Consider the following 12,500-nt stretch of genomic DNA (forward strand, 5'->3'; position numbering starts at 1 on the left):
AAGTTAAAATCATCTTTTTGTGCTATAATAATTTATTGTGTCACTGTTTTAGTATATACTAAAACTATTCACCTCAGTGTCGGTGGCTAGTGGTGGATATTTACATTCCACACACTGGTCTCAGTGATGTGTTGACGGGTGCCTGGGAGGTGGACTTTGGCTCAGTTGTCGTGGTGACGTCCTTGCTGCTGAGGAGAGTGCTGCCTCCTCTTTTGCTACCTTTATGGCACCTACCCTCCAGTAAATTGGCGTAGTGTTTTAGTAAAATGTTAAAGTTTCAGAAACAAGGCACATCAGAGATTTTATAGTATTAGTCTAAGAGTAGCTTACTTATCTTGGATAACTTGCATTTTTGAAAAAACAGCAAAAAGATCTGGAGATGATTCAAGATCTGGAGATGATTCAGGAGGAGGGGAGTTAAAGAAACCAAGAGTTGAGGTCAGAGTATCGTGCTACATGTATAGTTTGATCAAAAATTTCTTGAATTTAAGAGCAAGTGTTGGTACTGTTTTGTAAACCTTGGTATGGTAGTCATACTACATCACCAAGTGATGGTTGGGTGAGCACAGTAGTTAGGAGCAGAAACCAGTGGAAATGAATAGCCTGTGAATGGGTTTCCTTGGCCTGTGGCCTGACAGTAGATGGAAACTGCTTTTATCTCCGGTGACTTTTTGGAGCATGAAAGGCAGTTGAGTCATTTTTTTTTTTTCAAGTCAGTTTGGTTTTGTTACCAAAGCTAAACTATGTTTCATGTGCTTATCTTTTGCAGACAGAACAGCTACCGCTTGATAAGGTAATTTTGTCAATTATTTTTTTCAAAGTTATAATAATAATTATTTAATGTTAAGATGAGTGTCACCTTTGTGTTTCCTGAGGAATTTTTAAGAATTTCAGTGATGCACACCCAATTTTAGCCTGGTCATCCAGTCCAGTTGTCAATTGAAACTGGTTAATGACGCAGAATGTTTTTAGATGTTATATTTGACAGTGATAATTATATGCAATGCTTGTTCTACCTTGTGTACCAACTTCTCATCAGTTTCAATTCATGGATTCATGAAGGTTGGAGGCTTGGCTTGAAGGTCACAAGGAGGGGACTGTTACCACTCAGCTAATATGAACAAATCAGGTACAGTTTTCTTTTAAAGGAGTAAAATCGTTGACTTTAACCCATTGACTCCTGGGGGTTCCCCTCTGATGAATAAAATCATCCGGGGTTAGACAGAGTAAAATAACAAGTATGGCTGGTTTAGGGGTGAAAGGGTTAATACTAATATCAATATAACACTGTAGATGTCTGACATATTATGAATGTAGTGACCAGATTGTGTAATTTCTCTTGACCTTGTATGCCATCTGATCAGTGGACAATGATCATGTATCAAGTGACTTTGCAGCGTTTGTTAGTTTGGAAAGCTTGTTTACCCTCAAAACCTTTTATAGCTACAGTAGGTCTTTGAGTGTTGCCATGTCAATTGAGAAGATTGCAGCCATCAAGGCTAAGCGTCTTACAAAAAAAAAACCACGATTAAAGTTGATGACGATTTGGAAGCTGGGGTTTTGATAAGTACCAAAAATCAGTTCAAGAGGAAGGAGGAGACAAATAATTTGTCAACTCCAAAATGATGATAATAATACATGACATGTGTAACAATATTATGATATTAATTTATTATGCAGTTGAGTTTCTCTCTTGCCTTTGTTCTTCTTGTTTGCATTGTTTTGAATTGAAGCTTTCTTAATATATCTCCAAATACTGTACTGTAATTTTTTAAAATTTTTATTAGGAACAAAGGTTTTTTGTAGACGCAGAAGTTGATGTTACAAGAGACATAGTGAGTCGTGAGCGGCCTTTGCGAACAAGGACCTCTGTGTTGCAGAGCTCTGGAAAGGTTTGTGTTAATCATTGGCAAATATGTGCATGAAATTGACTCAGGAAAGATGAGTAGCATGATCACGGTACCCATTTCTGTAACATACCTAAAAATTGTGAAATTGTGTTTATTGGGGTGAAAATCACTTATTTTGGCTTATTTCACATCCAGACTTACATATCTTTCTAATTGTTCGGAAAATATTAATGTTTCGTCCGTTAAAACTGAATTTTTGATTTACCCATGAACCCTTGCAGGCGTGGTCTTTCATACAGATAGTCAATTTTGAGGCAAATAAAAAGTAAAAACAGAAACCTTTCACTACATGGAGGATAGCATCCCCTCATTTAGTTCTATTGACACCCTAAACGCCGGCTTTCTGCTCCACTTTTTTGCTCCACTTTACAATTTGAGGTCAGAGCAGATGTGGGTCAGATGTCTCTCTCAATTTCCTGAAAATTGCCCCTGAAAAGACATTGTGGACTTCCCAATAATATCCAAAGAGGAAAGGTTACCAAGCCTTGTGAAGCACATGGAAATCATGGCTTCTTTGCGATGTAGATTTGTGATGTTCACTGGCACTCAAGACTAGGTTCAATATGGCGCGGCATGTTAAAAAAAACGTAGCGACTCAGTCAAAGGCTAATATTTTCGCTACCCTGAAAGCTACGATGACGAAACTGTGGAAATAGCTAGTGGAACTTGTGAGCATTCAGAAAATGCTTGGTTGGAACCCACTTACGCCTTGGTTGGAGCAGGAGCAACATTGAAAGAAGTGGTCTCGAAAAATATTATTGCGTAATTGCGGAACAGAAAAAGCGTAGCGACTGTTTTGAGGAGTGATTTCTCCATTCGTAGTGGATCCCTCAAACTAATTTTTCTGTATGTTAAAGCACAAGGTATGAGCATTTAGTTGAGATGGTTTTGAAGCCACAGATATCAATTGAAGACTTGTTTCAAACTATAACCTAGTGAGCGCCAGAATTCCAAAACACAGCGTTACAGTAAGGAAACTACGGAATTTTGAATCTTTTTAATGTGTTTTAATAAACTTGAACTGTTTTAATTTGGCTCATATGTAGTATTTACTGCGTGTTATCACTGGTTATTGTCCGTTAATCCACATAATTGTTCTCTCTTATGAAAAATGGTTTTGAAGACTTTCAATTTGAAAATTGTGTTACGCGTTACACTCAAAATTTGCCTATTTTTCTATCCTTTTCCTTTGTTTTCTCAAGAAAGGAAAGTCGCTTACCCTTTTTACACCCTGTATGCTAATCAACAAGGATAACCTTAGCATTCAGCGAAAATATAGCTTCATTGAAGACGTTAAACTGAATAAATCAGGAAATGTTTCTGAGTCACCCCCAAGTGGGTACGGTGATTGTGCTACACATCGAAAGTAAAATGTGCCAGAAAACCCTGACCAGCACTTTTTGAAAGTTGGCATTTACTTGTGCAACATCATACTTTTGAAGTTAAAGGTAAAAGTAGAGCTGCTTAAAAATTAATTGTGCTAAAATGAAATAAAATGGAAAAGAGGAAGAAAAAGGTGAGGGAATTCACTCACTCACTCACTATCCTTCATGATGTCAGTTATCCACTGAACCGCGGGTCTGACATTGCATGGCCATGCATTTCCCTTCTCCATAAAATGTGGTTGTTTGCGTCCTCTGGGATTAGTCCAGATAACCGGAGGTCCTTTCTCAGGACCTCATGGTTAAACATGAAAGGACAGCATGGATATGTGGGGATAAAAGTAAGCAGTCAGGAAAAGTAGAAACTTTAAATGGTTTAACAAAAGTCTTGTTTATACTGAGATGTGTAACTACCAGTGGTATGTTGTCATGTAAAAGACGGTTAACCAATCTTGTAATCTGAGGTAGTCCAGTAAATATTTTCTTTCCCATGTTCATTTGGGCATGATGCATGTTTGTTTCATTTTGTCAATTGATGAGATACTCTGAGAATAAATTCCATAATGTCTGCTTTATTTTGCAGCAATTCCTAAAGAATGTGTTAGCCATACTGCAATCAGTAAAAGCTCAGGATGAAGGAAAAGTCAAGAACTTACAGAATCAAGACCCTTTTGCTAATACACCAGTACGTTTTAAGATGGCAGTCTCCCTTTTTAGTGTTGTCAGTGGTAGACATTTTTCGAGCAATTAACTTTTCATCATTTTTATTTCTTTGTCATTCATGTTTGTTGCACAGGAAGTCAAGAAAAAGCCAGCTACCCCAGGACCATACAACAGATATGATCAGGAGAGATTTAGAGGGAAAGAAGGTAACTTACCTTTTACCAACCAAATCGTGACTGTGTAACAGCAAATAATAATTTTGTGGTACGTTATTTGGTAAATTTGCTTCAACACAAGGTCGTTTTGTGGGTGCTAGGTCTCATATGCAAGCTAATGAGGGTGTTGCCAAATAACAGTTACTACAAAGAGAGTTTATGTTAAATAAATTGTGTGCTTTATGCTCCATGAACAATGTTTTTGTTCCCTACAGAAACTGAGGGATTCAAAATTGACACAATGGGAACATACCATGGTCTTAGTTTGGAATCTGTGAAGGTAGTGTGTAACAAAATTAATTATTTTATTGTCTCTGTTGTTCTACGTCAAGAGCACTGGTCAGTTAAATTCTACTAAAAAGAACTGTGTCTAACTCTATTACAAATTAAATGTAGCTTCAGCTTCCTGCTAAATGTTAAAGAGGATGAATGAGAGTTACAAATTTGACAATTGTTTCAATTTATTTTCCAGGAAGGAGTTCAAAAGCCTGCCAAAAGAGTGTTACCCAGTCCTTCTCCTCATACACAACCTAACAAGTCTCCAAGACCTCGAAAGTGTTTAAGATAGCTGAAGCCAGTGTCAAGTTATTGAAGAGCCCTCTGACGTTTACAAGTGAGCAGCATTAGTGCATCGTATTCACAAACTCAGGATGAAGATAGACAGATTATAAATTAATGTGATACAAAACTGTCTCGAATATTGCAAAGTTCTAATTTAACATTAGCATCAAGTGTCCAGGCCCACTGTTTTGTTTTTTGTTTTTTTTTTTGTAGTGCAAAACATTTTAACCAACAAAATTAAACTAAAAGTTTATTGAAATGAACAGATATTTTTCCTAGATGTATAAGGTTTTTTTTTTTTTTTTTCATTTGCGATGTGCTTCATGATAGAAGATCTAAGGAAGGTTGTATACTACAACATTTTTAATCACTTACAGTAACAGTGAGACATTGTAATATGGTACAGCATTTACTGCCTAGATCGGAAAAATAACATTGACACAACCATCTCATTGTGTTTACTCTTTATTTTGTTTTAGTCCCACAAAAGCCTGCGAAACGAGGTGAGACTAATATGTTACAAGTTACTTTTTTTGTCACTAATTGAATGCAGGAACTGTGAGCCATATTTTCCATCATTTTTCTATGACGTTTAGATGGGTGGGGAGTGCTGCAGTTAGATTTGGCATCAACTAAACGGATTGCTGAGGAAATCTATGAATTGTGTGCTGTGTAGAGATTCAAAGTGTCTATGTGCCAGATTTTGGTATTGTTTGTTTCCTTCCAGAATCTCGAACACCAATCATAATAATTCCTGCTGGTGCAACTTCACTGATATCACTGTTCAATGCTTAGGACCTTCTGCAAGATTTCAAGACTATTTCCTTATTGTACATTAATAATTGAATGACGACCTCATACCGAAAGGCCCCATTCTTAGTAATCCAGAGAGCTTCTCCTTTTCAATCTTTTTCAAGGCCTGTGCAATTTTGGTCAGACCAAATCTGAATTATTGAATACATTCTTGAACATCATCTAAAGATATATATATTATGCGATGTCATAGTCTTAACACTTTGATTCCTGACTTTTCAACTTTACCCACTTTGGTGTAAACAGGTGGCTAACTTGGAAAAAAAATATGTAGTTTTAGAAATTGTTTTGGATTAGAAGGGCCAAGGGACAAAAATTCATTTAACAACTGCCTGTGAGGAAACCATTCAAATTTATTTGGGCTAGCAGAAGTCATGTGAGGGTCCCACCTAAGGAAGCAGCTAACAGAACTCTCAATTGTGCTCTTACATGCAATACTCAAACTGAGAGCATCTGCTGTAGGCTACTTTCACTCACTGCAATCACCTGTTCTATGCTACTTTCACCAACTGTTGTCATTCTTTAAGGTTTGTGAGTTCTGAGGAGAAGAAGGCACAGGGTGTGAGACGTGAGAATGAGGTCCTTATTCAGCGAAGGAAGGAGATTCACCAGGCCCAAGCTGCACCTGGAGCTACACCAACAACAGTGACTGTTCCATACAGAGTGATTGCAGCCCGTCTTCAACACAATGACTGGTATGTTAGTGATTAACTTTACACACTGTACTTCCCTGGAATGCAGCCATTCTTTCACTTCGCAATGCAAAAATATACAGCAGCATTATTCATGTGCAAGCAGAAATAATGCAACTTTCACCAAGAACAATAAGGTATTTACCAAGCCAGGTACACAGAAATAATGCCAGCGTTTGCTTGCTTCCACAGGAGTCGTGTTGTAGCAGTTTTTGTGCAAGGGCCTGCATGGCAGTTCAAAGGATGGCCATACACCTCACAAGTTGATATTTTCTCAAAAAGTAGGGTTAATAATTGTTATCTAAATCATTATTTTTACTATTTTGATATGATTGTTATCATTGTTATTTCCCAAAGCTTGTTTACTTAGTCTGCCATGATGTATTCGATTTCCAAACAAAAGGAAACAGCTTGTGTAGTTCTGTTTTTAATGAGATTGACTTTGAATTTGTTGTGTTGCAGTCAAGGGTTTCTATCTAAAATATGACGAGATGAAGACGGACCCAAATGTTCAAAAATGGGATGTGCAAATTCTAACAGTACGTCAGTTTCTTTTCAAAATATTGAAAATTGTGCGGCGTTTGTGTGGTGTTGCAGAGTTGTCCTTGTTAATATACGTTTCATCTGACAACTTTAGATCAGTCGAAATAAAAGACATTTGGATAAAGCTTGTATCATCCGATTCTGGGAAATTCTTGACAAGTAAGTGAATATGTTATAGGTAATTTTATACAATTTTTCCAAAATATAATCGTGGACAAAATTTCTTGGGACAGTGAAGCAAAACGACGATTTTCTCAATTACTTCCAAAAGCAGTGTCGTATTACAAATACATGTGACAGGGATACCACGTTCACCGGTGGCTCAGTTGGTTGAGCACCGGGCTGCCATGCAGGAGGTCGTGAGTTCAACTCCGGCCGGACCAACACTCAGGGTCTTTAAATAACTGAGGAGAAAGTCCGCAAATGGTTAGACTTTCAAGTCTTCTCGGATAAGGACTATAAACCGTAGGCCTCGTCTCACAAATATCTTCTATGTTCATTAGTTTCCTGTGGGACGTTAAAAAACCCACATACTATTCGAGAAGAGTAGGGGATGAATTTCCCGGTGTTGTGGCTGTCCTTTGTAAATGTATGGGTTTGTGGGTATTGGTCCACATCAGCTGAATATCTGCCAAAACGTCAACCTTCTCAAACAAATAAATAACAAACAAACATCAAACATTATTTGGTGACTAAACATTTTACCGTTTTGGCCGTGTTTGATCGCGTTTGGTCGTGTTTGATAAAATTTGAAAGGCCATCAAACATTTGATCAAACAACTTAAAACATTTCGTTTGTTCTCGTGTTTGATGGCCAAAGTATTGTTCGTTCAGACAGCCGTATCAAACATGTGTGGCGTGTCAGCTGCTTGTATCCACGTGTTGTTTACGTTTGTATGACCCATAGTTCTTTGCTTGTGGAGTTTGATCTGAGTTATATCAAACATGTTTTAACCGTTTGGCCACTCACTTTAACATCAGCATGTTTGGTGACCAAATATTTCCCCTTTGGCCAGGCCCTAACTCTAGTTTCTTTCTTTCTTTTTTCTTTTTCTACCGGTAATGCCTTTCGCTGAATTTAATAAGGCCCCCTTTTTTTTAAGCCCCCCCCCCTCCCCCCTCAAATGTGCTTGAAACAGCCTCCAAGCAGGGGGCTTAATGGAGGATTTACAGTACTTGACTGTGGTGATTTTCCTGACTTTCAGTTCATTTCATTTCATTTTTTTACTTAACTCTGAAGTTGACTTCCACTCAAGCTTGTTGAAATATCAGTCCTAAATAAAAGTACTTACGCAGAGGATCAAATTCCTTCAATTATGTCATTCCTGGGTTCAAACCTTGGACAATTCTGTTCGACATGGAGTAAGATCTGCTTAAAACGAGCAATTTAGGGCCTATTTCGATTGTTCCAGAATCAATAGGTTCAAGATTTTCTACTTTTTTTGTCTTCTCTTTTAAAGTGTACATATCGAGTGAATCGTCCGTCTATCAGCAACTTTTGGTTCAGTTTTAATCTTTTTCTTTCTTTTTGTGGCAGATTTATGATCAAGCACAAACCACACCTGCGCTTCTGAGCTCAAATATCCTCAAATTGAGGCTACTACGGGATCAGTGTAATGGGACTACTGATGCTCTATTGTCACGGATAACGAATGTCTATGTGCGGAACGGAAGTCATTTCAATCATTAACAAAGCCCGCGAAGACCTGAGCTTGCAGCGACATGAACAATTCTCTTTGTGCTCATGTTAATTAATGTCGACAGTAAGTTAAAAAACGAAACACTAGTTCAGACTTACTACATAAAGACGTAGCCGTGACGAAACCTTTTTTTCCACTGAAATTGTTGCCTTTGTTACTAATACCGTACGAAGGAGATCACGAGCGTCTGACAAGGGATAAACAATGGTAGCCAGTTTCCTTAGACCTGGTTATTTCTTGATTTTCATGTAAGTCGTCCATTTTTCTAGTGTAATTTGGCGTAATTTGTGCATTGTTTGGCCGGAAGACCAATACTTGGCAGAAAAGCTGTGAGGGTCGAGGAAAAGATTTTTGAAAAATGGTAGCTTCAAGTAGAGATGTGGGAAATGACTAGGCTCCGGTTAATCGACCTCCTGTCCTGAGGCTTATGAAGGGGGCTTGCGCAAGGACGACGACGACGGCAACGAGAACGCCATGAAACAAAAACTTTGCAATCCCCGCACGTGCGTACGCGTAGGGAGCTTAAGCCTGGGCGTTTTTGACACGCGGACGGCAACCGGAAGAGAACATTTCGCGTGCTAGGACAGTGATGTCTTCCAGATATTATACCAATCATCATTAATGGTGATAAGATACGTAGAAATGGAAATGTGGTTGTGTGAAGACAAGTTAAAAGGGAAAACAGCTCACTTCCGGTTGCCGTCCGCGTCTCAAAACGCGCGTACTTACCTTAAGCTCCCTATTCTCGGACGTGTCCCATCTGTCCTCTTCCTGACAACCACCTGAAATGACCAAATTTATGGTTAAGTGGAGCACACGAGCACCTGACGATAAATTTTCGATTTTCACTCCAAACAGCCGCACTTATTCCTGAAATGTTGATCCACGCTGTACACGCGGAATGACTTAGGAATAATTGCGAAATTACTACAAAAACGAGAAATAATAATAATAATAATATTTTTAGACAGCATTCTCGTACGTTGCCGTCGTCGTGGTCCTTGCTTGAGCTCTTTTTTAGGGAGTTTGTAAAGAAGCGGCTACTGCAACGGCAGAATTGGTAAAAGGAGGGACTCTGTATGACAGAGATCTAAGAATCAAACCATGCAGGTTTACCCATTTTAATCCTTCTCCTTACATAATTATGTAATTACATAATATATATCTCTTTCTCAACTGTACCCGCAACAGACTAGGTGTGGTGTCACACTTCACATAATTGGTATATTTTACATTCGATGATCAAACGAAAGCAATTGGAAGCTGAGTAAAGTTTGGTGAAACGGCAATGTAGGAGGGTGGATCATCGGTAACATAATTTGTTAACATGGCACGGTGCGCGGCTTAAAGGAATCACGAGACCTTTTTCGTGGCCTTGAAGCCATGTTTAACTTGTTATTTCAACGTGCCTAAAGACAAGCGTCCCAAGTGTTCAAATGGCTTTAGGCGTTTTCACGGACGATATGGTTCTTAAAGTTAATGGATCTTTCTAAAAATGCGCGCAGGACCGTTGCTAGCCCTTGGCTAAAGAGATTATGTATGCGAGGGGTTAGAGTTAGGGTTAAGCCTGATTTTAGGTGAAAATCCGGTCTTTAGAACGCAGAGATCGTTCCCATTTTGTTATGGAAAGACCACTGGGATCGGTCGATTTCTACAGGGTGGATCGAATTGTTTTTCGTCTAATCGATTCTAAGTAGTTATTCCTCTATTATGCGAGGTTACAAATAAAACGTATTCTCCATTGAATGACCATCAAGTTGTTGGGAAAGTGTACAGAATTATCTGAAAATGCAAATACATTACTTCAAATTTTAGGCGTTCGTTTAACTGATGATCCAACTTTCTGTGAATTTGCTTCAAACTCTTAAAAATTCTTCCTTTGAAACGTAATTCAAAAATGACAATCATGTATGCTTGTGCGCCTAGAAAGATGCCTCATGTGAAATGATTTCACTGGTCACTTTTAGCCCTTTCGAAAACCGAGCTCTAGACAAAGGCCTGATACTCGACCTGGCCCAATTTGCTAGGCAAACCTGTTTGAGTTATTTCGTCACGAATTTTATATTGCTCAATTAAGCATATTTCGCCAGGTAGTTTTCAATGCTCTGTTCTACACGTTGATCGCAAAAAAGTTAGTGAAGATTTTATCAACCTGTGCGTGAACGAAACGTGAAAATCTGTCCAACGAACTATTAAGTTTGCACTTGAATGGGCTATTTGGCTTTAAGTAGCATTTTCAGAAATTGAAGTACTTTTCGCAAGTGGTGCATCGGGCTGCCATGCGGGAGGTCGCGGGTTCGAGCCCCAGCCGGATTAACACTCAGGATCTTAAAATAACTGAGGAGAAAATGAGGATACCTAAACTTCGAGCCAGGATTCGAGCTAGGATCCGAGCCAGGATTCCAGCCAGGATTCGAGCTAAGATGAGCTTTCTCCGCTATTTATTCTCGAATCTCTCGGTTAGGTTAGGTCTCGCATCGGTTAGGTTAGGTCTATTTAGGTTGGTTCTAGTCTAGTTAGGTCTAGTTAGGGTTAGGGTAGGTCTCGGTTAGGTTAGGTTAGGTCTCGGTTAGGTCTCGGTTAGGTCTCGGTTAGGTCTCGAATCCTGGCTCGGATCCTAGCTCGGATCCTGGCTCGAATCCTGGCTCGGATCCTGGCTCGGATCCTGGCTTTATTCTTAGTTTATCTCGGAGAAAATGCTGCTACCTTTGTAATTTCGTCTGCAAATGGTTAGACTTTCAAGTCTTCTCGGATAAGGACTAGAAACCGTAGCACCCGTCTCACAAATATCTTCTATGTTCATAAGTTCCCTGTGGGACATTAAAGAACCCACACACTATTCGAATAGAGTAAGGGATGGAGTTCCCGGTGTTGTGGCTGTTCTGTTCTCACCAGCAGAAGTGGCCGGTTTGGCAGTGATGTCTCTAAAAAGGCTTATTTTCTAAACTCCGTTCCGAAAATAACTTATTTATGTTCTAAACACTCACTAATAAAACACACCAATGTGATACAATAACAATGAAGTAATGTTTAAAAGACGAGCAGCAGTGTTTTATCCACTCGGCTCCGCCTAGTGTTTTTAGACCAGATAAAACACGTGCTGGGAGTTTTTCGAACGGTTTCAAAAACATTCCACAAAAAGCGTGTCCCTCGGGAGTCCGAACAAAGGTTCAAATTTTGAGGGGAATATATTAGCATACAAGAAAAACAAGTGGACCTTATAAGCAGTATGGTAATTTTAAAAGCATGTTTTTTTTTTCTTTAGTCCTTTCTTTGTTGCAGTTGATGGTTGAAGAAGGTTGGTTAAAAATACTGCGTAAGAGAAAATTCAGAGAATTGAAAACTGCCGGTGAAGAAAAAGCCTTGTCCAAAATCAACACGATATGTCAAAAAGTGAATTTTTTGGTTGACAAATTTGTTGAAGAAGTTTGGAAGAAGGATGGGTAAAAGTATCCGCCCAGAAGTTTGTAATGGCTGAAATTAATTAATATTCATACGTCACGTGCAGTGTCTTTATATCTGATAAAACACTGCACACTATATTCAACGGCACAAGGAGCCGCGAGTCGACTTTATGCACTAGTCATTTGTTTCCCCCACCCCTTGACCCCCGGGGATGGGTAGGGAAATTACATTTGAATGGTTGTAAAGTAGGTGTATTTCCACTGGGGACTAGAGCAGACAAACACACGTAATTCCCCCACCCCTCTGTTCCTAAAAGATTCTGAGTCATCAAGGAAATGTTAGGGAGATTACCACAATATACAGTTCTTGCCATTTGTGTGTGCCACATGAACTATATAAGGAACGAAACAAAAAAAAAAAAGAACTGGATAGAAACAAGACAGGAATAAGCGACCAATAAAGAAAAAGTTTAGACATGACTGCTGTTCTTTTATTTTTTACTGCTGTAGTTTGCACTCTGGGCAAAACATGACAGAAATTCAATAATACCTGTTATTTGTCACGGTTATTTTGATGTAAATGAGTTCCAAACACCAATAAAACAATAGACAAATGA

At 38.8% G+C, this 12,500-nt stretch overlaps 1 pseudogene; it reads left to right on the forward strand.

The window, feature by feature from the left end:
• The window catches only part of LOC137991829 (parafibromin-like), an 11,819-nt pseudogene extending 1,594 nt beyond the window's left edge, over positions 1-10,225 (forward strand).
• Positions 10,226-12,500: the final 2,275 nt, after the last annotated feature.

The sequence above is a fragment of the Montipora foliosa genome, chromosome 2, assembly GCF_036669935.1.
Source record: "Montipora foliosa isolate CH-2021 chromosome 2, ASM3666993v2, whole genome shotgun sequence".
NCBI lineage: Eukaryota > Metazoa > Cnidaria > Anthozoa > Scleractinia > Acroporidae > Montipora > Montipora foliosa.